The following is a 24,822-nucleotide window of genomic DNA, read 5'->3' as shown; positions in this document are numbered from 1 at the left end:
AAGGGATGGTGGGGAGGGTGGTCTTCAGCCCAAAGTGCCAAGATCCTCAAAACTACACCCACTCCCACCTGCAGAAATTTTGTTCACCTCAGAGAGAGAGTGAGGAAAACAATTGGAGTAAGTTCCTCTGTATTGACAAGATGATATTTTTCTTCTAAAGGGAGGAAACAGTGTCTCCTGAGTTAAGCCAAGTTGTTACAAAAAGTTTCATTTTTACCAGCCTAGGTGACAACACACTTTATGCTCCCCGCCTATGTAGTATCTGTACTTTAGGCACTCACCTGAGAGAGCCATCGATCCTCTGCTAAGTACCAAAAACTTAAAAATTTAAATATAAATTTTAAAAAATATCCTCATGTGAGCAAGAAAGTAATAGAAACAGGTAACTAGATATTGCTCGGGTTCTCTACATTAGAATGGCAGAAAGTATTTCACCAGAGAAGTAACTTCTTAAGGCACAGGTGAATGTGCTTCAGCTTTACGGATAAATGTGATGAGAAAGCTTCCCACGGAGAAAGGTTCTGCACTGAAGACACCATCCGTTGTGTGTCATCAGAACACTTCGTATCTGTTTGGAAGGTTGTGGCCCGAAGTGGGGAGGGCTGGGGGTGAGTTCTGAGGATGAGTGGTTAGGCTAACTTTTGCAAAGACTGCCTATTCATCAGGTGGACTGCTGTAACGAAATACAGGTGGACTGGGTGGCTTCAGATACAGATATTCATTCCTCAGTTTCTGGAGGCTGGGAAGTCCAAGATCAAGGTGCCAGCTGACTTGGTTCCTGGTGAGAAGTCCCTTCCTAGCTAGCAGATGGCCATCGTTTCATAGTGTCCTCAACAGGCAGAGAGAGCTCTAGTCTTTTCCTCTTCTTACAAGGACACTAATCCCATCATGGCGGCCCAGCCTCATGATTTCATCTAAATCCAAATACCTCCTGATGGCCTCATCTCCAAGTACCATCACACGGGGGGTAAGGGCTTCAACCTATGAATTTGGGAGGGACACAAGCACCCAATGCACAATGATTGCAAGCTGAGTTTGCACAGAGTGGGAACAGGTAAATCCAAATTATAAGCAGTTGTGGGGCGCTGGGGATTTAAGTAGTTGACCACATCTCCAATCATCAATTATTTCTCCCCAATTTCTGCCTACTTCCTAATAATCTATATCCACATTTGACAATTCCAATCATGGAAGCTTCCAGAAGTTTCTGGGAAGAAAAGTTCTACCTCCACTGCTGCCTTCTCCTCTGTCACTGATATACCTGATGATGCCACTGCTTTTATATTTTCCAGAATGGGCACACAAACACACACACAATCTGGTCTTATTCCCAGCAGTCTTGGGAAATTATGCTGTTTTTAATCTTTCCTCTCTTTTAATTCGGTTCAGTGAAGCAGTGGACATAAGCACATATGCTCAGTGTATCTTGAGTGAAAAGCCCATATCAAGTGTTCATGCTCCAAAGAGGACAGTGAGGTCTGGAAGGGTTAAGGGACGTTCATAAGGTCTCACTTTTAGCAATCAGTGGGGCTGACTTATACCATATGTTCTAACTTACTATTTTATATAGGTTTCTGGTATAAAATATTTTGGAAGCTATGATTAGTTTATTAGTATTTCTTAGAAAATTTGAAGTGGAAGTGAATCTGACAACATAAAGAAACCAGACCTGGAGAGATTAAGTCAGCTTGTTTCAGAGTCAATAATATCCGGGTCTCTTCACTCCAAGGTTAATATTCTTTTTAGGCCAGCAAATATTTGCTCAATAAATGAATAAGCTTATGAGTAAACAATTTTCCTTTTTATAATTTTTTAAATTTTATTTATTTATTGGAGAGAGAGGGAGAGAGCTAGAGACAGCATGAGCTGGGGGAGGGGCAGGTGTGGAGGGAAAGGCAGATGCCCCGGTGAGCAGGGAGCCCAACATGGGCTAGATCCCAGGACCCCAGGATGACCTGAGCACCTGAAGATACCCAGGTGCGCAGTAAACAATTTTCTTAATAAGTGCCTATGATAGGAAGAATTTATTCCCTTCAGACCTTTTCAGTTTTCCTGTCAGCTCCCCCTCAACCATGACATGGTCAAATTTAATGGTTTAAAAATTCCTCCTCACTATCTCCTGGGAAAACCTCTTATTTCTCTGACCTTCCTGTATTCCTGACTTCAAGACCCACCTATGTACTGAGGAGCCTCAAGTATATGATGATCACTACACAAAACCTCTCTATTAGGTTCAAGATCTAGATCTAACTGCCCAGTGGATATCACCCAGATAATGCAGACACCTCCCATCCAACATGTCCAACACTGAACTCATGCTACTTTCCCCTAACCTGTTCTTTTTCCATCTCAGCAAAAGACAGCAAACACCCACCCAGTTCCTTGGGCCAGAAGCCCATACTTTACGATCTCTCTCTCTCTTTCTCTATTTCTCTCTATTTCTCTCTCTCTCCTCCCAGTTCCAAGGCCTCTATCTTGATTCTCACACCTAAGTAACTGTTGACTTTCAACATCTGTGCCTACCATGCTACTCTAGATTACCACAGTAGCCTCCAGAGTCTCCCCAACCTCAGACTTATCCCCACCCTACCCCACAACAAGGTGCTAGTCCATTTGTAGCCAAAGGCATCTTTTTATTTTTATTTTTTTAAGTAGGTTCTAGCCCAACACGGGGCTTGAACTCTGGACCCCAAGATCAACAGTCACATCCTCTACTGACAGACCCAGCCAGGTGCTCCCTAAAGGGATCTTTTTTAAATGCAGAACTGTTCAATATATCCCAAGACTTAAAATTCTCCAGTGGCATCCCTCGCCCTTAGGGCAAAATCCAAACTCCTATAAAGTCCTATATGATCTGACCCTTGCCTACTTCACCAGCTTCTTCACCCATGACTGTTCTCACCTCACTATGCTCTCCAAGCACACTCCAGCCACACCAGCCTCCTGCAGTTGCCTGAGGGGACTTTGCTTCCTCCTCTCGCATGGCCATCAGCCACACTTTGTGCTATTGAGAAGACATCCAACACAACCATCCCTGATCCTTTGCCTCACCAACTCTTACCTTGCAAAGCTCAGCTTAAAATTCACTTCCTGGGAGAAGACTGCCCTGACTACCAAACCCAGGGAACATTTTTTTTTTAATTAGCTTCAGGGGCAGAATTTTGTGATTCATCAGTTGCATATAACACCCAGTCCTCATCACATCTAGTACCCTCCTTAGTGCCCATCACCAAATTGCCACATTTCCCCACCCACCTTCCCTCCAGCAACCCTCAGTTTGTTTCCTAGAGTTCAGTGTCTCTTATGGTTTGCCTCCCTCTCAATTTTCATCTTCTTTTTCCTTCCCTTCCCCTATGGTTATTTTTGTTTTTTAAATTCCACATGAGTGAAATCATATGATATTTGTCTTTCTCTGACTTATTTCACTTAGCATAATACCCTTTAATTCCATCTGTGTCATTGCAATTGGTAAGATTTCATTATTTTTTTATGGCTGGGTTATATTTCATTGTGTATATGTACCACATCTTCTTTATCCATTCATCTGTTGATGGACAACTTTGCACAGTTAGGCTGTAAACATTGGGGTCCATGTGCCCCTTCGGATTACTATGTTTGCATCCTTTAGATAAACGCCAAGTAGTGCAATTGCTGAATCACTGGGTAGCTCTATTTTTAACTTTTTGAGGAATCTCCATACTGTTCTCCAGAGTGGCTGCCCCAGTTTGCATTCCCACCAAGAGCGTAAGAGTGTTTCCAGGGAACACTCTTGCTCCTCATCTGACTTGACCTCCCTGTGGCATGTGCCACACAAAGCACACTCTCCTTGAACCTCTCTTTACTTGTCTCCCATGCCTCCCTGCATTGCTTCCTCCTCTGACTTCCTGGCCCTCATCCTCTGTCCCTCCTGCAGCTCATCATCCTTCACCATTCTTTAACCTGATGGGGTTCTGTCCTCAACCCTCTGTTACTGAAGATACTCTTTCTGGCCAACGTCCTGAACTGCTGAGACTTCAACCATTCCCAGTGTCTGATGGCTCCCAAACCTGCACCTCTGGCTAGAGATTCCTATTTCCACTGTCTACTGAACATCACCTACATGTCCTGCTAGTACTTCAAAGTCAACATCATCTCCCTGCCATCACCAGAAGCAAAACTTGCCCACCTCCATCCTTGCCCCTGGTCTACTAGAGAAGACTGTGTAATTGCTTTTGTATTTCCTGCTAGATCCTTTTCTGAGACCATGCCTTTACCCCGGGCATGCATTCCTCCAGCCTTTTTAAAACTTTTATGTATTACCATTCTTGTTTACTTAACTACACTGCAAGCTCAATAGTTAGAAAATGTCTTCTACTTTGTCACTCCATTTGTTGCAGGCATATGTCTTTTAAGTTTTGTTTCAGTCTTACAGAAGAGTTGCAAGAATATTCCAATAAACCCAAGTATATGCTTCACTTAGATTCACCAACTGTGAGAACATTTTGCCATATTTGATGATTCCTTTCTCCATAGGAATAGTGTTTATTACAACTATGATCACTGAATCATGGGTAATTTGCCGACATCATGGACCTCACTACCAAATACTTCAGCATGTATTTCCTAAGAACAAGAGCATCCCTTTGCATAAAACAGTCAAATTTACAGAATTTGACAATGACATCATATTATTTACCAATTATCTCAATAATATTCCTTGGAGCAACTTTTATCTGCATGGCATGTATTGTCAAGTACCTTCAGCCTGTCTGATGTGCAATAGGTCCTCAGCCTTTCTTTGACTATCATAACATCAGCAATGAGATAAACTGACATAGGGCTCCTAACGTAGTATACAGAGAACACATCTCTCATAGAAAATCACCATAAATGCCAAAAAGGATTGAGTTGAATCTATGCAGGAACACTGGACATACCCCAACTGAGGAACATTCTACAAGCTGGGCTCCTTTTAAGCACATGGCCGTCATTTCCAGTGCCAGTTTCAGAATACAGCTCCACTTTATAGCTGCTCAAGGAAAGAATTTATCTTCTGTGCCTAACAGAGAGCCAAGGATTCAATGGGAGATTGCCAAATAGGTGACTAACTCGATGTATAATTCACTAAGCAGAATATTTCTGATTCAGATTTCCTCTCAACATCTCATTTTTGCTTACGTCAAACACTCATAAGATGTCAACACTGAGGGGCGCTTTGGTGGCTCAGTCAGTTCAGCATCTGCCTTTGGCTCAGGTCATGATCCTGGGGTCCTGGGATAGAGTTCTGGATCAGGATCCCTCCTTAGCAGGGAACCTGCTTCTCCCTCTCCCTCTGCCTGCCACTTCCCCTGCTTGTGCTCTCTTTCTTAATAAATAAAATCTTTAAAAAAAAAAAAAAAAAGTATCAACATCAACACTTCCTTTGTAGTATTCTTCACTACTACCCATTTCTTTTACCTCAAAGTGGAAGAGACTTAGGGAAATGTGATAATTATAGTGAAACATAAATATAGTCTGAAAACTTCCCCTTTGCACTGACACTAAGGTTAGGCTATGATGGCCTGACTATGCTGAAATATGCATTTCTGTACAATGTTAACAGGGAAGATTCAAGAGGGAAATCACAGGGTAAATTCAATGAAAAGGAAGTTATTCCGGTTACTCAAAAATAGAAGGCATGTATTTGTTTTTATAAGCAATATTTAAGATATTCTATTCAAGCACTATCTAAATACATAGATAGAGAAGCCATAATCAATAGGTATGCTGGTATCAGAAAAAAGAGAAAAGAAAGAAAAGAAAGAAAAGAAAAGAAAAGAAAAGAAAAGAAAAGAAAAGAAAAGAAAAGAAAAGAAAAAGAAAAGAAAAAAGAAAAGAAAGAAAAGAAAAGAAAAGAAAAGAAAAGAAAAGAAAAGAAAAGAAAAGAAAAGAAGTTTAGTGCTACTGGTCCACCTCAGCAACACCTCTGAAGTTCTCTGCGTTAGATCTAAGCCTCCAAAGTACTAATTTCTAAAAGAAACTGCAAGCAAAACAAAGAAAAAAAACCTTGGATAAAGTACATAGCATGAATAATTCCTGGCGCGGCAAAGGTAAATCCCTTGTTCAGTTAAATGTTTTTAAGTTGTCCTTCAACACAGAAAAAGAAAGTCTTCATAATGAGTCAACCTAATTCAAGTACAAACCAAGGAGCACTCACTATGGCTTCAAATACATTACACATTATATTTGGGAACATTAAGTAAACACACACACATTTAAAAATATGCAAAGAAAAACTTGCTCTGTTTGGTGTTCAAAAAGCTCTACTACCTGTCCTTTGAACTTATCCTTATGTCTTAATGCTGCATTCTAAAGCCAGGTAATCAAAGAGTATTTAGGTAACAGGAGGAACCAAGTATTGTAGTTAAAAGAAACAAAATTAGATATACAAATAAACTATTTATTTTTAAAAATTCTTTTTAAGGTTTATTTATTTATTCACGATAGTCACACAGAGAGAGAGAGAGGCAGAGACACAGGCAGAGGGAGGAGCAGGCTCCATGCAGGGAACCCGACGCGGGACCTGATCCTGGGACTCCAGGATCGTGCCAAGGGCCAAAGGCAGGAGCCAAACCGCTGAGCCACCCAGGGATCCCCTTAAACATTGTATTCTGAAATAGTTTTCGACTGAGAGAAAAGTTGCCAAATTAGAAGAGTTTCTGTATATCCTGTAGTCTGCTTCCCCTAATGATAATAACTAGGATAACCAAGGCGTCTATTTAAACAAGGAAACTAACATCGGTATGGTACTATTAATTAAGCGACCATTTTTTTCACTAATGTTCTGCTTGTGGTCCAGACACAGGTCCAGGCCCCCACATCCCATGTAGTATCCTGTCTTCTTGATGTGCTCCAATCATGTCTTTCACATTTCAGAGTCCTTTCCGTTATTTTCCTTCAAGGTGGGTGCATCTACTGTTTTCATTGATCAGACTGTCATCATTTGTTTTTATTTAAGATTTTATTCATCGACTTGAGAGAGAGCGAGCAAACAAGAGCAGAGTCAGAAGCAGACTCCCCACCCAGCAGGGAGCCTGACACGGGGCTCAGTCTCAGGACCCTGGGATCATGACCTGAGCCAAATGCACATGCTTAACCAACTGAGCCACCCAGGCGTCCCTCAGCATTTACTTTTGATAGTAGAAAGTCCTTACTTATTTACAAGGGAAAAACATCTTATTATTTATCTAGTTCAATCCCTACCAATAGAGTATATTTTCTAGGATTTTGTCCAGTTGATTCCTAGTCTAATGGTGTTTTTCTCCCTTGGACAAAAAGAAAAAGTAATCCTGTTAACTTTCACAGCCACATCCCAAAAATCTTATACATTTTAATTCTACTTAACCAAGTTTGTATCTTTAGTAAGTAGCTCTCTTACCAAATTTTTCCCTGGTTGCTATTTCAGATAGTAACAGAGGAATACTGAAAAAGTTCTACTCTAGTTTGATTTGTCTATATGTCCTTACAGATTTTTGCTTCTGACAATTTTTATTTTGCATATTTTAATACCAAGTTTAGATGCCATGTTATTGCATATATATCCATATATATATATATTTAGAATTCTTACACCTTCCTGTTGAATGAAAATTTTTATTATTATGCGGTAGTGATATAATCTGTATAGTGACTCTTTACATCAGTAATGCATTTTTCCTTAAAAGTATTTCTAATCAGTTTTCTTTTTTTTTTTTACCTGATGAATTTTTAAATTTTATTTATTTATTTTAGAAAGAAAGACGTGGCAGGGTCAGGCAGAGAGAGAGAAAGACATAAGCAGACTCTGAGCTGAGCCAGGAGCCCACATAGGGATCCATCTCACAACCCTGAGAACCTGAAGGGAAACCAAGAGTCAGAGGCTTAACGAACTGTGCCACCCAGGGACCTCATGCCTAATGAATCTTTTTATACACTTTGCTTTCAACTTCTCCATGTACTTTTGTTTACATGTCTTTCACAAATATCACGTGCCTAGATCAAAAAAATTCAATCTGACAATTCTGTCAGTTGACTGAGCATTTCGTCCTTACACCTTCATTGTAATTACTAATATATTTATTTCCACCATCATTCTGGGGTTTTTTTTTCTCTGCTTTTTCTGTTTCTTTTTTCTTTCTTGCCTTTTTTGGGGGATATAAGCTTTTTTCAATAGGGATGTTTCTAATTAATCTTCTAATCGAAGAAGATTAGGTATCTTCTAATCACAAAGACAGGTGATTAGAGTCATGTCTTTTCTTAAACTTGAGTTTGATTAAAAAGAAGAGGGGAAACAAAAAAGCAAACCAGAGAGGGAAGAAATGATTCTTTAAAAAGTAGAAATGGAGGGACGCCTGGTGGCTTAGTCAGTTAAGCATCTGTCTTGGGCTCAGGTCAAGATCCCAGGATCCTGGGATTAAGCCCCATGTCAGGCTCCCTGCTCAACCTGGAGCCTGCTTCTCTATCTCCCTCTGCCCCTCCCCCTGCTCATGCTCCCTCTCTCTTGCTCTCCCTCAAATAAAAAAACTATTTTAAAAAATTACAAATGGACACTGCCTTATACCTATTAGGATGGATACTATGAAAAGAAAAAAGGAGGCAGGAAAGAAAAATGTAAGTGTGGATGAGGATATAGAGAAATGGAGTCTTTGCACACTGCTGATGGCAATGTAAAATGGTTTAAGCTACTATGGAAAGCAGTATGGTGGTTCCTCAAAAAATTCAAAGTAGAAACATCATATCATCCAGCAATCCCATAAGAATTGAAAGCAAAGTCTTGAAGAGATATTTGTGCACCCATGATCAAGCAGAATTACTCACTAGAGCCAAAAGGTGGAAACAACCCAAGTGTCCACAGACAGATGAAAGGATAAAGAAAATGTGATATATACATACAATAGAATATTATTTGACCTCAAAAAGAAAGGAAATTCTGCATGCTACAATATGGATGAGTCCTGAGGACATTATTTTAATAAAGCAGTCACAAAATGACACACTGAATGATTCCACTTATATGAGGTACCTTGTATAGTCAAATTCAGAAACAGAAAATAGAATGGAGATTTCCAGGGCCAAGGAAAAGAGGAGAATGGGAAGTTATTGTTTAGTGGGTACAGAGTCTGTTTTGTAAGATGAAAACGGTTCTAAAAAAAAAAAGAGTTCTAGAAATGGATGGTGGCAATGGTTGCAGGATAATATAAATGTACCGACTGCCACTGCACTGTACATGTAAATATGGTTAAGATGGCAAAATTTATGTTAGGTGTATTTTTTCATAATTTTTTTACAGTTGGAAATAGTGGGGAAATAAAGGGAAAACTGACTGTACTTCCTTCATAATTATACCTGACCAGCTCCAGGGCCTTTGCTTTGAGGAGCTATAGCTGTTGATAATCTGTGTTGCTATTTACATCTTCTCATAACAACCCCATCAGACAGTTAGCGAACCTGTTTTACAGAGAAGAAAGTTGTTCAAAGTCTCAAAGGTGCTATATACGGAGAGCCTCAACTTGGTTCAGGTCTTTTAGGTATGTGAAAACACTAACAGAGCAGAGCCACCATATATTTGTGGCCTATGATCCCAAATCCAATCACTTTTTACCAAATGGCTGATACACCTTTTTGCTAACTCGTATTATTTTAATAATTTGGTAACATTTTTCAGCTTCCATTCCTTATTTCTCCCCCCACCCCCAATACCTTATTTCAAACACCACAACAAAGTTAACCTGTTCCGCTCAAAGCTATATTTGTAAATTTCCCCAAAGGGTGTTTCTGCCCTCCATGCTTGAGCTGTTAGACTTCAAGTCACATAATACCACTCGCAGTATTCACAACATTTTCTAGTCTAGTACAGCTCTGCTGATGACTTGATTAGAGGTAAACCCACCTTGAGAAAAATGCAGCATTAAATTTGGTTCATGGATGATACCAACAAAAGCCATCTGTTTATGTGTCTGTTTCTCTTGATTATGAACTCTTGATTCTTCACTGAGAGCAGAAACTATGTCAAATTCATTTTTTACCTTCAGTACCTTGTACAAATCCTCAATTACTGATTGTTGAGTTGGCAGTTGTGGAGTAAATGCTGAAGCATATTCCAAAAGTTACAGAGAGATAGCTAATAATAATAAGCACTTACTCTCTTTCTTGGATGCATTATCTATATTAACCTGTGAAGTCCCAAAACTACGCTCTGTGGTAAGTGCTCTGATCCCACGATTCAGATGAAGAAACTAAAACTCAGAGATATACATAATTTCTTTGCCCATGTCATCACAGATAAGGGATATAATCAGGACTGCTTCAGCCCCAAACTAGCACCTTTGGTCTCTGCAGTATTTTACTTCCTCATATAGCTGCATGCTATTATATTTTAGTCTGCTTTTCAGTGCATGATAGTGTGGTCAGAAAAGTACTAAACTTTGACAAGATGTTTAAGAGGGATTACCTGGGTGGCTCAGCGGTTTGGCACCTGCCTTTGGCCCAGGGCGCGATCCTGGAAGTCCCGGGATCGAGTCCCGCATCAGGCTCCTGGCGTGGAGCCTGCTTCTCGCTCTGCCTGTGTCTCTGCCTCTCTCTATGTCTATCATAAATAAATAAGTAAATCTGAAAGAAAAGAAAGAAAGAAAGAAAGAAAGAAAGAAAGAAAGAAAGAAAGAAAGAAAGAAAGAAAGAAGTTTAAGTCCTAGCTACATCAGCTGCTAATTGGGTAAGCCATTTTAACATCTATATAATGGGAAATTATTGCCTTGCCTACCTGAGTTATAAGATTATCTCAGATATAAGTATTTAGCAAACTGAAAAATGAACTATGATAAATGCTGCTCTTTCAGCTCCTACTTTTTGTCTCAGTAAAATGTAGGTCTTTTGGGTCAATTAAAATCTTGGGCTTGATGAGTATTTTCCCTTTTTTTTTAATTTTATTTATTTATTTAGAGAGAGTGCATGTGTGTGAGTACAGGTGGGGGGGAAGGACAGAAGGAGAGGGTGTGAGTTATCTCAAACTGACTCATCCTGAGCATAGAGCCCCTGACGGGGCTCAATCCCATGATGCTGAGATCATGACCTGAGCCAAAAATCAAGAGTTGGACACTTAACTGAGCCACTCAGGCACCCTGAATATTTTCCTTTATGTATGTAGTAAAATTTATCCTAAAAATCTCGACATGAATCAATAAGATTAATCAATATGATCACTTATTTATTGCTAAAGCTTATTTTCCCCACTTTTACAGTGGAAAACTCTGGCAAATACCACCCCCATCAGGATCACCAAAAGTGGGACCAAGTGACATCATGCACCTCCTGGTGTGATACACAGAGGCACATCACTTTATAGTATTTCTACCAAAAATCTTTTTTTTAAGATTTTATTTATTTATTCATGATAGAGAGAGACAGAGACAGAGAGAGAGAGAGAGAGACACACCCACAGAGGGAGAAGCAGGCTCCATGCCAGGCGCCCAACGCAGGACTCGATCCCGGGACTCCAGGATCGCGCCCTGGGCCAAAGGCGGCACTAAACCACTGCGCCACCCAGGGATCCCTCTACCAAAAATCTAATGAAAACCAATCAGACAAACTTACTCTGCAAGACAAATGACCTAGGCTCTAAAACTATCAGTATCGGGATCCCTGGGTGGCACAGCGGTTTAGCGCCTGCCTTTGGCCCAGGGCGCGATCCTGGAGACCCGAGAATGAATCCCACGTCGGGCTCCCGGTGCATGGAGCCTGCTTCTCCCTCTGCCTGTGTCTCTGCCTCTCTCTCTCTCTCTCTCTCTCTCTCTCTCTCTGTGACTATCATAAATAAATAAAAATTAAAAAAAAAACTATCAGTATCACCAAAGACAAAGAAAGACTAAGGAACTCTTTCACATTTATAGACTAAAGATACATAACTAAATACAATGCATGATCCTGAAATGAAAAATATTCTGCAGCAAGTAGCATTATTGGGACAACTGGCAAAATTTTTGTGGATGGTGTACATTAGATAAAGTTACTGCAACAATGTCAAACACCCTGGATGTGATCCTTGCATTTTGGTTGGAGAATGCCCTTGCTCTTAGGAGATACCTACTAGAATATTTGGGAATGAAGACCCATGATGTCTATAGTTCACTTTCAATTGTTCTTCCAAACAAATATAAATAATATAAAAACACTATATACTTATGCACAGGCTAACATCTTTTTTCAAGATTTATTTATTTATTTATTTATTTCAAAGAGAGAGAGCACAAACAGCGGAGGGGCAGAGGGAGAAAGAGAATCCTCAAGCAGACTCTAGCTGAGCACGGAGCTGTGGTGGCTCCATCCTAGGACCCTGAGATCATTCCCTGGAGAAATCAAGAGTGGGCCACTCAGTGGACTGAGCCATTGAGGCGCCGCTGAGCTAACATTCTTAATTCACAGAGGATACCATATTGGGATAAAATTTGCAGATGTCAAATGGAAACAAAATTACTTTTATTTGTACAATATATTACTAATTTTCCACAATAAGCTAGGGAACAGAGAAATCTAAACATAGGTCCCATATAAGGCAGCAATCAAAGTTTCTAAATATTAGAATTCCTCTAACATGTTGGAGAATCCACCCTATGCTTGACTCTGAGAGCGTCCCCCAGAGATTTCTGTGGTCAGTATGGTTAGGCTGAGGACAACTCCTAGGTTAGCAGCTTTGCCCAACACAATTCCTCCCCTGGCTCTGGCAACACCCCTAACAAACTATGCGTGGTGGGACCCTGATGCCAGGTCCAAAAGGGGGTACAAGCCAGCCCTAGCTTCATGTGTTTGTCTTAGAGCCTGAGGCCCAAAGTCCTCAATGCCTAAGCACCTCCTGAGAGTAACTGAGTAAACGGATCCAAGGACAACTGAACGTCTCTAGGGTCATCAGCAACGAAGGCCAGCGACTTCGCTGGAGCGTCATTAACCCAACCACACCAGATTCTGAAGACGTTGCTCTGAATCACTTCTCAGTAGGCAAGTAGTGTAAGTGCAATGAACGGGGGGGGGGGGGGGGGGGGGGGGGGGTCGCGGAGGGGCTACAGGCGCTGTCTCTCGAATTCCACCCGTTTAAATGCTCAGAGAAGCAAACTGGTACCAACTACAACTGAGAGGCACTTCACAGACTCACAGCCGGCCCGTAACTTCCCGGCATTAACCGGCCGCCGGCAGCCTCGGGCCGCTTCCAAGGCGGAGCCGTGCCCACGAGGCACCCACGCCCTGGGAAGGAGAAGTCTGCAAGGACCGGGCGCCCAGGCGCTCGGCGGCGGTCCCTCCGCGGGTGCTCCGCGGCGTTCCGGGAGGCCTCGGGGCCGGGCGGGCGGGCGGGCGGGGACGTACCTCGGGCGCGGGCTGCAGGCGCTGCGGGCGGCAGGTGCGGCGGGCGACTCGCTGGCCGGGTCGCGACGCCTGCAGCGGGAGGAGCGGCCGCCGCGGACCCGACGGCGCGCTCGGGGCGGGGCGCGGGGCGCGGGGGGCGGAGCGCGGGGGGCGGCTGGGGGCGGGTGCGGGCGGGGTGGGGCGGGGCTCGGGACGCGGGGCTCGGGGCTCCGGGCAGGGGCGGGGGCGGCGCGGGCGGGGGAGGGGGGGCGCGGGGCGGTTCGGGGCGGTGCAGGGCGGGGCGGGTGCGGGCGGGGCTCGGCTGGGGGCGGGGCTCGGGGCGGTGCGAGGCGGCGCGGGGCGAGTGCGGGCGGGGCGGGGCGGGGCTCGGGACTCGGGTGGGTGCGGGCGGGCGGGGCGCGGGGTGGGTGCGGGCGGGGCGGGGCTCGGGGCGCGGGGGCCGGTGCGGGCGGGGCGGGGCGCGGGGCGCGTCTCCCCGGGCAACCAGTAAACGCGGCGGGACGGCTCACCCCGGACGCTGGCGACGCTCGCAGGACCCGCGGGGCCCCGCACCCTTGAGCGTCTGAGATGCGCCCCGCGCGGCGGACAGACCCGGGTCCTGCCGACGGGGTCCTGGGCGGCGCAGGCGGCCCGGTCCGGCCAGGCCGAGGCTGGTCCCCGGTGTGAGAGGCGGGTCTTCGCCGTGGGACCCCCCCGCGAGCGCGGTTCCAGGTCGTGTCCTGCCAGGCAGGCACAGGGGACAGCGAGTGGCCAGTGTTACGGTCAACGTTGCCGTGCTGGTGCGCTGGAGCGGTAGGAGCGTGCTGACACAAAGGTCAAGAGCATTTATTTAGCACCTACTGTGTGCAAATGTTGCAGTCCTGCAAGCTCTGGGGCGGGGCGCGGGCTTCCAGGGGCGCGCGCCGAGCCACGGCACAGGCTCCGTGCTCAAGGGAGTGCGGCGCTTGGTTTAATGTTCGGCTGTACCAGCCTTGACGTGCTGAATGATGTGTGAACACGGGACCCTACATTTTCATTTCGTACTGGGCTCTGCAAATTAAGTAGCCTGTCCTGGTGAGCGTTCTTGCTTTTGAGCTTCTCAACAACCTGCAGGAAAATATAAGTAATAGTGATACTAGTGTTAGCAACAGCCATAGCTTCTCGTTATGAAATACTTATGTGTTCTTACAAGAGCTATTCTAAGTGCTTTCAGGTGTGATCTTATTGAATAAAACAAGATTATGAAGTGGACATTAGAATAATCCATGCTTTTACATTTTTTACTTATTTATTCATAAGAGACACAGAGAGAGAGAGAGGCAGAGACATAGGCAGAGGGAGAAGCAGGCTCCCCATGGGGGAGTCTGATGCAGGACTGGATCCCAGGACCTCTGGATCATGACCTGAGCCAAAGGGAGATGCTCAACCACTGAGCCACCCAGATGTCCCTAGAATAATCCATTTTTAAGGTGAGAAAACAATCACAAGGAAATGAAATAAATTGATGAGTATATAGCTGGTCAGGGGCAGAATGAGGATCAGACCCCAGACCACAAGACCAAAGCACAGAGAAGGTAAGTATCCTGCCAAGGTTCCACTCTTTGCAGCAGAACGTAAAAGTGGAGCCCCACTCACCTCACTTGTAGGCATGGTGGGCCTGTGTGCTATACCGAAATTAAACAAAATCGGAGAGATAGCAACTCTCCTTGGATTCCATCCAGGTATCCTACAGGCATCCACTGTTGGCTGAGGATTTCCTGGCCTTGACAATGGCTTCTGTTTTTACAGTCAATATTGCCACATATCCAATCCATAATCATCTCAAAGATTTTCACTTGGAGCACCGTTAAAAAAAAAAAAAAAAAAAAAAAAGAATCCTTGAGGGAAACTAAGGCATTCAGAAATCTCCTGTTAATGGTATAATTTTTATTTAAAAAAATTTTAGCATAGTATAGTTTTTAGTAATCCATGTTTTCGAGTTGCAGTTTTTCCTTGCAGTGGAATTACTACACACTTTTTAAATTTTCAGGGAAAAGACACCACAGGGGGGAAACATAAATTGATGAAACCCCAAGACATCTGGCAGAGAACCAAGCTGAGAAAGTCCCTTCTCTATTAACTCTGCATCTAGTTATTTCAGAACTCGATTTTATGAAGTCTAATTCTGGTCACTGTGGTCAACCTTGTAATTCTTCCTCCTGACAACACAAGATATGAATTCCCACAGTCTTTTTAAAAGTCCGCATTGGTTGGGGTGCCTGGCTGGCTCATTTGGTAGAGCATGCAACTCTTGATCTTTCAGGGTTGTGGGTTTGAGCCCCATGCTGGGTGTAGAGATTACTCAAAAATAAAAATCTTTAAGAAAAATAAAAGTCAGGAGCACCTGGTTGGCTCAGTCAGTTAGGCGTCCAACTCTTGATTTCAGCTCAAATCTTGATCTCACAGTTATGAGTTCAAGCCCTGGATTGAGCTCCACACTGGGCATGGAGCCAACTTTAAAAAAAGAAAAATCAGTGTTGGTGATGGATGCATTAATTAACTGGATGGGAGGAATCCTTTCACAATGCATACATAGATCCCTACTGTGCACACTTTACATATCTTACAGCTTTATTTATCAATTATAACTCAGTAAAGCTGAAGAAAAACAAATATGCACAATAAAAAAAATTAATCAGTGTTAAAACCAACTTTTCTCTAAGTGATAGCAATGTACTTGTGTCTAAGTGGGAGCAAAGTGCTTGGCTGGCCTCTGCCCAGCTGCCTTTGAACTTTCTGGGATGTCAAAGCATGAGCCAAGTGAGTCTTCAAGACAGCATCTGATGATGTGTCTTTGAGGGTTGAGAGGGAGGACAGTCTGGATTTAGGTCTGAGCTGGACCCTGGAAGGGACTAGTTGGCATGATGATAGAATATGCAGGCTGGCAGTGGGCGCGGTGGGGAGGGCTGGACATGATGACAGTTTAAGCAAGGGAGGGAGGTGAAAATGCACAAAGCAAGTTCCAGGTCCAGATTTCTCACAAAACTGCATGCATGGACAATATATTAGGATCCATCATACCTCCATACAGACTTCTATTTTTCTTTGTAATGAGAAAGAAAGCTACCAGCTGAGTACACCTCATATAACTGCTCCTTCAGCATAAGATGCCAGGCTGAGTTTGGGCCATGGTGTCTAGGCACTCTTCTGCTGCTCAAGTTTTGGAAGAGCAGCGTTGGGAAGCTGCACAGAAAATCAACAGAGCAACAGGAGGCAGACGATGTCGGAGGAGCTGGAGGTGGAGCGAGGAGGTCTTCCAGAGGAGCTATCCTGGAGCCCCTGAGAGCTGGCACTTGTGCCCTGGGGATGGAGATGAGGAGGAGGGGGGAGGATGTGAACTCCGAGCTTCCAGCCCCACTAGGAATCGAGGGAGGCCTGAGAAGCAGCAAGGAGATAAAGTAGAGGAAGGAGGAGAGAAAGAGTTCAGCTTGGGACAAATTTAGTCTGAGGTGCTGATAGGAAAAAGGCAAACGTTCTGCAATTTGGGAACAGGAAGTCCTGGGCACATCCAGCTTAAACCAGAATTTCCAGCTCATTCTATAATGTTAAATTTTTATCCTGAATTGTGTTTATTAAACCTGGCATTGGGGGATCCCTGGGTGGCGCAGTGGTTTGGTGCCTGCCTTTGGCCCAGGGTGCGATCCTGGAGACCCGGGATCGAATCCCACGTTGGGCTCCCGGTGCATGGAGCCTGCTTCTCCCTCTGCCTGTGTCTCTGCCTCTCTCTCTCTCTCTCTCTCTCTCTCTCTCTGTGACTATCATATAAATAAAAATTAAAAAAAAAAACCTGGCATTGCTGAGGTATATGTTAAATAAACAGGCTCTCTTATAATGTCTCAAATTTATTGCTCTGGTTTCTCCTTTTGTTAGTTTGCTTGTTTGTCTTGCAAATATATTTCTCATAGGAAAATTTGTAATACGATAATAACTTTGGGGGCTTTTGACTTATATTTAGAAACCTGTCGCTGAAACCACCCCTATGACATTTTAGTTGTCTAAAGCTTGTTTAAAAAGACCATATTTGATTTAAATATTTCTCTAAACAATGGAATGAAACGTTGGCCAAAGGCTGCAAACAACTGTGTAGTTGAAAGCATCGTATTATGAAATTGTGAAAGTCTCTGAAGAAAAATGAAGCAATAATGCTTAGAAAAATATTTTGTCTGTTGTACAATGATATACTCTTAAAAGAGAGGTTTACAATATTGAAAGACTATTGCTGCCATATTATTTCAGTAGATGTATTACTGAAAAATTAGAACTTGATCCATGTAGTTGGCAGATTTTTCCAAGACAAAAGCCAGCCCTCCTTGGGAGCTGGAAATAATAGACTACCAAGAGAAAATGTTGTAGGGTCAAGCATTTCCCCTGCTGTAACAAAATTGGCAATCAGTAGATTCACTCTTAATTGAAATCAGATTATAAATGAGATCTAGGTCTTTTCACATACACGGGGGAAGAAAAAGTACCAGTAAAATATAAGCTTGTGTGAGAAATCTTTTTGTTTTTTAAAGATAGTAAAAGTCCTTGGGTTTATCCCTGGACTTTAAGGCCCTCAAATAGAGGTCAAGCAGATGGACCCTGGAGTCAGGCTGTGTGGGATGAAATCCTGGCTTTGCCATTGCCTAGCCTTAGATCTTAGGTATATTTCTCTGCCTCCTTGGGCCTATTTCCTGGTCTGTACTATCAAGATAATAATGGTACTTAACCCAAGGGGTTGTTGTAAAGATTACATGAGTAAATGCATCTCAGGTACCTAGTACAGAACCTGGAACAAAGTACAGAGTAAGTGTTAGCTGTTAGTACTGTTATTTTAAAACACAGAAAGCTCCTTCACAAAACACTGCAAAAAAAGGACTAGAAAAGCAAAATTGTTTACTCTAATTCTTTTTTTTTTTAAGATTTTATTTATTTATTCATGATGGGGCAGGGGGCAGAGACATAGGCAGAAGGAGAAGCAGGCTCCATGCAGGGAGCCCGATGCGGGACTCGATTCCGGGGCCCCAGGATCACGCCCCGGACCAAAGGCAGGCACTAAACCGCTGAGCCACCCAGGAATCCCCTGTTTACTCCAATTCTTATTCTAAATTACCTAGAACTCTGGAATATCATAGTCTTTTTTTTTTTTTTTTAAGTGGAGGAGAAAGAGAAGTTCAAACAGATTCCACACCCAGCCCAGAGCAGAACCTTTTGCGGGGCTCAATCTGATAACCCTGAGATCTGACCTGAGCCAAAATCCAGAGTTGGATGCTTAACCCCCTGAGACACCCAGGCATCCTAGAAAATCATAGTCTTAAAACAATTTTTTTAACTACTCAGTATATATGAACAAATTCTTAAAGTACTTTCTTTACTTTGAAAAATAAGGATATTAGATAGGGTTTGTAGGTAGCACCTGGAAGCAACAGAAGTGTCTTATCTCCAAAAATTTAGCAATCAATTGGGCTCTTTTGATTAAACCAAAACAGAGATATGCAAGATACTTTATAAGGAGCCATTTCTCCAGCCAAGATAGGACTGTAACTTAATTGAGTACCTTAACACACATAAAAAGGGAATGTGATAATCACAATAGAGATTATTCTATAATAGGAACTCACGGGAAAGACCCTGGAACTCAAATGTTAATGTTTTGTCCACGTGATACTTTATTTCTCATCAAAATTAATAAATAGGCTTTGGAGATTTTTGAAGATCCAGGTTCCACCCTCAAAGCCTGCAAACCTGTGGCTAGTCTCCCCATTCATTCACAGGATGTGTCAGGAGTGTTCCAAGATCAGGACCCTAATGTCACAGCATACTCTAAAACAGCAATGAAAGAAAATGAATGCAGTTTTTCAGGTTCTTTTTGCTCCCACAAGTTGGAACAATTGGGCTTGCAGGACCAATGTTAAAAATTCCACCAAAAAATATGATAATTTGCCAAGCATTCCATTAAATCAACTTTCAAAAGCAAATATGGTTTCTAAATTAAGCAAAACCCCAGCCTCTTTTGGATCTTTAAAATGTCTTTATTATTTTGGAAAATCTTACGGCTTTGGGTGGGGGAGTGTGGGATTTTCCTGACCTCATTTTAGACATGCTTTAAATTTCTTTTAAAATAACGCCAACTTTCTTTCAAAAAGCAACAAATAATTCTTTTTAATAAAACGTTTATAAAAGTTGAGAGTGAAGAGTTTCTCATATGCACTGCTCTGGCTTCTCAGGATTGGTCCTGGCTTCCTGCTGAGGTTTTCACAAAAGTAATCAAAAACATTTTGATGATTTTTCTGATTCAGACCAGGCTAGATTTTATTACCAACTGAGGTTTAAACAACTATATTACATATAATATATATTAAAACTGATATATATAAATAAAGTGATCCTCCTACTCTTCTCAACAATATCATAAAATTAGCCTAATTTTTGAAAAGAGATTTTTATCTTCTCCTGATTCAGAGATTTGGCCTGAATTAAAATAACCTCTTTATAAACTTACATTACTAGTTATAAATGTCCTTGATCAACAAAGCTTCCTCTAATAAAAGAGAAAGAGAAGAAAGCAAAATACAGAAAGCTGAGCCTCAGATAATCATTTTTTTTTTTTTTTTAATGAATGCCTTAGCCTTCCCAAAGACAGATGTCTCTTGAGGTTGTTTCTCAAAGTTTCATCCTTGATATAAAACACTGATTTATGAGGGTAAACTGCCTTTATTTCACTGGATAAATTAGCCACAATTACTTAATACCTGCCCCATACAGAGCTGTGATCAGAATGTACAGTGAGTTAAAAAGAGAAGAAAATGTATTTTAGTCTAACCTCAAGGACTTTCAGATTAATGAGGAACCATGAGGCCTGGAAAAGAGGAAAACCATAGAACACAATCACACACAAAATCAGTCCCTGAGCAATATTGCAAACATGGTAAGTTATAGCTGGAGTAGAAGCACCTGATAATACCCAGGGAAAGACTTCACTGAGGAGCTGACTCTTACCATACTGCAAAGAGACAATGAAAAAAGTGAGAACTTCCCTAACTCAGCACAACATGCTTCAGGAGCCACCATTTTATAACACGTATGTGAACAAAACGCACTGAATCCATTGTTATACGGTGCAGTGCTCACACATAGTCACAAAAACCTCAAACAGCGATGCAGCCTGACTTGTCCCACAGCAAAACCAAATCCAGGACCCAGGCTTGTTTTCCAATTTTGACATCACAATCTTGTAATGTGGCAGAGACTGGTTAGCTGTTCACTAAGCCTGGTTAGATGTGACCTTGAATTCTGGCCTTTGGTAGTAAGGTCTGTGGCTTCCAGGTGTGGCCCCTAAAAACCTCTTGTGTGATTTGGTATGCTCTCTCTTCTCCTATTTTCTGGCAGGATTCTGATTCCAGGATGACCTCCACAGATTGAACAGCCTGAACCCCTGAATGTCTGCATAGAGCAAATAATGCCATTACTTCCCACACACCCATACCAACCAACTGGACTTCCAAGAGTACATTCTATTCTGTTAAACTGCTGAGCTTTGGGTGTTTACCTAGTATAACAACTAGCATATATGACGTGTCATTTTTAAAACACTGAAAACTAAAGCAAAAAGACATGTGATCCTGCTGAATTTTGTTGGAGAATGTTAGAATTTTTGGAGAATTTTTGTTGGAGAATGTTTAGAATTTTTAAAGTAAAAAGTAAAGCATTTGAATAGTGAGTAAAACCAAATCTGTAAGTATAGATACCATTAGAAAACAACATGGAGAGATAAAATTATTGAAGGGCAATTTTTTAAAAACAGATCTGCAATATAAGTAGCTGTGCCCTTCCCACTCAATCCACTCTGCCCACCTGCCCCCTATGCTGTGTGCCAGAAGAGTGTTTGGAGGGCGGAGCGGTGGGGGGGCTCTTGGTTCATTGAATAAGAAGGCTTTCAGTGTATGGTTTCCCACAGAGTAACCCTTCCTCCTTTTTTTTCTTTTTTTTTCTGTGTAACACTGTATTCCAGTGAAATTTTATAGGAAAGCAAACATATAAAACAGATCATCCTGGCACTGCTCTGGTTGAAGTGGGGTTGAAAATGTGGCTCCATCCCCAAACTGTTCCAGGCATCCCTGGAAACAACTTTACAAAACCCCAGGGGGCACTTAAGAGCATAATTTAAAAGCCACAATTTATATTAATTCAATCACCAATAACGTACAGTCATGCTAAACATCATGATAAACATCCTTAGTTTCTCTTATAATGATTGCCTTGTCATCTACCAGCTTATCTGCACTTTTGGAAATCATTTAATTTCCAACCTGTGTAACATCTTACACAATAAACTCTATTTTCCTTTAAAATATTATTGTTTTTACATTCATCTTTCTTCCAGTTTTTGCTAGCATCAGCCTAGCTCAGGCCCTGAACTGCTTTGTCTCAGTTTCTTCCAAATCTTCCAATCCATCCTGCAAAATTCTCTCTCTCTTTAAAGCTTTATTTTTTTATTTTAGGGAGCATAGAGCAGGAAGAGTGAGAGGGAAACTTAAGCAGATTCTGCATTGAGCACAGAACCCATTTCAGGACTCAATCTCAGGACCCTAAGATCACAACCTGAACCAAAACCAAGAGTCCAACACTATACCACCCAGGAACCCCTGCACGCATTCTCTTGAGAGTCTATTCTCTGTCCAGCAACAGGAGTAGACTTTATGGAATATAAATCTGAGCAGGTCACTCTTGCTTGAAACCTTCCACTGGCTGCCCATCACACTTTGAATAAAAATCCAAATGCTTTTTAATAGCCCTCAAGACTCTACATGACCTGGCCTCATCTCCACTCCCCAGGTACCATCTATACCTCCTTAAACATGGCAAACATGTTAAACATGTTTAACATGGCAAGGGTGGTCCCAGCCTAGGGACTTTACACTTGACTTTCCCTATGCCTGCAACTCTCACTCCCCAGACGGCTGTGTGGTTCACTGATGTATTTCATTCAGGTCTCTGGTCAGATCTGATCTGCTCACAGGGCTTTCACTGACCATTCTATTCTGTCTTAGTCTCTTCTTCAACCTTGCTTTCCCCCTATACTATGCCTTTTATTCCTATGGCTTATTCATTCCAGAACTGGAAGCCTGTACCTTCTACTCTCCTTCACCCACTTTGCCCATCCCACCTCCACTCTTCCTTCTGGCATCATCAGTCTGTTCTCTGCATTTATAAGTCTGATTCTGCTTTTGTTGTTTGTTTATTCATTTGTTTTGTCTTTTATTTTTTTAATATTTTTTTCATGAGAGACAGAGAGAGAGAGAGAGAGAGAAAGAGGCAGAGACACAGGGAGAATCAGGCTCCATGCAGGGAGCCTGACATGGGACTCGATCCCGTGACTCCAGGATCACGCCCTGGACTGAAGGCGGCGCTAAACTGCCGAGCCACCTGGGCTGCCCTGTTTTGTCTTTTAGCTTCCACATATGAGTGATCTCTATGGTGTTTGTCTTTCTCAGTCTGACTCATTTCATTTAGGATAATATCCTCTAAGTATTATCCTTGGAGTCCTTGTTGCTAAGACAAGCCCCTCCATAAAATAAAATATTCCTCCACTCCATGAAGAACTTCTGTTTACAGTGCCTACAGTCTACAATGTGGAATATTTTCAATCAACTATTTTAACTGAAAATACATGGTATCCTTCAGGTCTTACAAACATATATAATTATATCTCTAGCAATCTATAACGTTAAGTAGTAGAATAATTGAACACCTAACTGAAAATCACATAATTTATTAATAAGAGAGCTGGGATGGGAATTCAGATTCCTTGCCCCAGTTACCAACTCTTTGAAGAAGAACCCACCTTAGAAATGGAAGGTGGCTGACAGGTCTTCTCTAAGATCACCATTATTGGGGTTTCAGAAGTTCAAATCACAGTCTATTTGGGAATTGATGAGAAAGGAAGTAGAAATAAAAAATTAAGGCATACTTTTACAGATATGTATAGTGTGCCTCATTTAGTATAAAACAACTTATCAGCATTTCTATTAAAGACCAGGCAATAATTGAGATAATTTACATGAACAGATTTTGGATTTCACCAAGATAGCAAAACATTTTTATATCATCCCTTTGGTTAGAAGAATGAACCAGTTCATTCTTGTCAAATCACTTCCATCTGTTCACAAAAATAATTTCCCTTCAAAATAACTACCCACTTGTTTTCAGCTGGTTGGTGGCCTGAAACATGAGAGGCTTCCATTTCATTACCGGATTTGCCTATGTTCAGCTCTATGCACCAAAGTACTCAGAGAAGATTCCCTTTCTCAGTGTGATGTTCAGCCTGTTGTAAAATTCCATGAATTCATGTATGTCCAATGATACAAAATGTAATAATTCAGAAAAACAATCCCTATTACTGCCTCATCGATTCTAGATCATTATTCTAAAATGTATCTTTGATATTTAGAGCTGAGGTTTTTTTCTACTTCTACTAAGATTTCAACATATTAATAATTGATAATATGGCTTATGATTCACATAATCTTATGACTCTAATTTCTAATGATAGTATATTTACTTATTTTTTAAAAAATTAATTACATGTTTACAGATTATGCTAATAGCATAACAACTTCAATAAAAGCCATAACTTGAGTTTTGGAATTTAGCCAATCGGAGTTTAAATTTTGGCTCTGTCATTGACTACATGAGTGGCCTTGTGACCTGTTACTTGAAATCACTGAGACTCCATGCTCTTGTATGTATAATGGAATACAGATATTTGTCCTCTGGATTGCTATGAGGATATGATGCCACATTATGAGTGAAGCTCTTAATACCATGCCTGGAACATAGTGTTCCATAAATGGTATCTATTCTGATGATAACACATCTATATGTGCTTGATATTCACTGATTAAAGATGACTCAACCCATGTGCATGTGTCAGATTTTTCCACTTCTTTTATTTTTTTAAGGACCCCTGAAAGAAGCCAAGCTGGATGATAGAGGATTAGCATGAAGTGAAGGTTGAGATGAGAAAAAAAAATACAGTAGAACGTGTTTCCTGTTTGCCTCAAAGAAAAAAACTCTGGCAGAATAAATCTAGTCATGTCTTCCACTGGCTTTGTGAAAAAGAAAGAAGAAAAATTGGGGGGAAACGAGAAAAATAAGAGCAGTTCTTCTTAACTGTTTTTGTGCTATCAAGTCCCCAAATAAAGTGTCTTAAGTTTTGACATAATGATGAAGCAATAATTCAAGAGGGCTGAAACAACTGTTATGTAGTATGAAAAGCTCTATTATTTCCACAGGTGACAAAGGGACAGGTACCACTAATATTGCTCAAGTTTATGGCCCAAATAGAAAACTGGAGGAAATACTTTAAGAAGCCATGTAAAAACCTAAAAATGTGCTCATTATAATCGCAATGGTATAAACATAGAATTACATGAAAGGGAATAAGCTAAAAAATTAAGAGTGTATTATTGACATTTT

The 24,822-nt window shown here is 41.8% G+C and overlaps 1 protein-coding gene across 1 annotated transcript in view; it reads right to left on the bottom strand.

The window, feature by feature from the left end:
- The window catches only part of CCDC170 (coiled-coil domain containing 170), a 98,084-nt gene extending 84,615 nt beyond the window's left edge, over positions 1-13,469 (bottom strand). The window contains exon 1 of the mRNA XM_025422561.3: positions 13,348-13,469. The gene's annotated coding sequence lies outside the window, so the exon portion shown is untranslated. The remainder of the gene's footprint in view (positions 1-13,347) is intronic.
- Positions 13,470-24,822: the final 11,353 nt, after the last annotated feature.

Source organism: Canis lupus, chromosome 1 (assembly GCF_003254725.2).
Source record: "Canis lupus dingo isolate Sandy chromosome 1, ASM325472v2, whole genome shotgun sequence".
NCBI lineage: Eukaryota > Metazoa > Chordata > Mammalia > Carnivora > Canidae > Canis > Canis lupus.
The sequence above is the reverse complement of the archived record's forward strand: the minus strand, read 5'-3'. Positions and strand labels throughout refer to the sequence as shown.